Source organism: Malurus melanocephalus, unplaced genomic scaffold (genome assembly GCF_030028575.1).
Source record: "Malurus melanocephalus ecotype Western Australia unplaced genomic scaffold, MMel_1.1 scaffold_1037, whole genome shotgun sequence".
Classification (NCBI taxonomy): Eukaryota; Metazoa; Chordata; class Aves; order Passeriformes; family Maluridae; genus Malurus; species Malurus melanocephalus.
In genome coordinates this window covers 73,158-74,836 of record NW_026624269.1, presented here as the reverse complement: position 1 = coordinate 74,836, position 1,679 = coordinate 73,158, and positions in this window count along the sequence as shown.

Below are 1,679 nucleotides of genomic sequence, written 5' to 3'. Positions count from 1 at the left end.
AATTATTTCCTCCAGWTAGAAAACTTGATCTTCCAGTGGGAAAGTAAAAGATTTGCTACAAAGCTGTTTGCACATGACTAAGGAACAAGCATCAAATGACCGTGGGTGGGGATAAAATTCTCTTCTCTGCAGGTTCGTTAGGTCTATTCACAGCTAATTTCTCATTCACATACATTCTGCAACGCACAYTTCTCTAATTTCTCTAATTCAAAATAAAAGAGTGGGACCAAAAGAGTTGAGAGATTTGGTTGCAACAATCGCCACCCCAGTTATTCTGCCTTCTAAACCATTTTGAGCTTATAACAGAGATGAAAGAAAGTAAAACATTTATTAATCCAGGCCTATTTTAATCTTGACAAAAAATGTAAATCCTAATGTGTCAATTTAAAAACAAAATCTGCACAATAACCCTAAAAACTGATTAATCCTTTCTTGATTTCTTTAACCATTTTTCCTTTTTCTATTTTTTTCTTTTTTTTTTCTTATTTTTTTTTCTTTTTAGTGTTAAACCACTAAATTCAATATACTGTAACTGCATAGGAACATCAGGAAAACACATTTGACCTGTATAACAATTCTCTGTAGGGCAAAAATATATAGATTCTTTATGAAAATCATGTGCTAAACATATGAACCCAAACACTGCACGTTTTGCTTCATAAATGTAAAAAAAAAAGGGAAGTTTTAAATTCTTTCTGTTCTGCGTGTAAACAGTTGGGATGACTTCAATGCAGAGGTTCAAAGGAATGTCAATGGAATGCGATCTCTTGCAAGTGGAATTATGTCTGTGTGATAATGCTAGACCATAAAATCATGTGTTCCCATTAATTTCACTAGCTGCTGACAAGCTGACTGCTTTTGGCAAATGCACTTGAGCCTCAGCCCATTATTGTTAAGCATGTGAAAAAACATATGTGATGTGAGAACCACAAACTGGGTTTGCCACACCTCCCAAGCACTGCRACTTGCTACCTTCTCTACTGTGTAATGGCATTAGTAAAAGAATTTTTGTAACATTTATATTTACAAAAAAAACTGGCAATTTTCATTCGAACTCCTTAAAGCCATTTCCCCTTAAACATTTAAAGAGTTTAACAGTAAGATTTTTTTTTCAAGTTATAAAATAAAAATCCCATTTGATTTTTTTTTCTGATGTACAAAAAGTGATAAAGATGAACAATTTTGATCACAGAATCAGTTTGTTATTCCAAAATCCATGCCGTCCTTGTCCCATTTGTCAAGTCCGCTTCATCCGAACTCCTAAACCAGAAGCATACCAGTATTATTTGGCAAATGATTTTTTTTTTTTCATCAAAAATGGCACACAGAGAAGAAAACACTTGTCTGCATAGCATTACAGCAGCAAGATATTGAAGAAATAAAAATATTCCTTTTCTGCACTTTGTTTAGAGTTTCCTAGGAAATACTGACTCTTTTGTCTTTCCTCAGTGGGACTCGATGTCCTTTTTCCACCCACAACATGAGAATTCCAACAGAAAGCAGCATTTCTTCCTCATGATGTGCTAGAACTTAAAGGTCCATTTGGCAACGTTTTCAGTCAGGATGGACAAACAACCGAGTTTTATTCTGTGGTTTCAAGTTGGGAATCATTTCCGCAGGAGAAGTTTCGCTGTTAGATCTGTCATTCATACAAAACTACAGAATAAGAAATCAAAAAA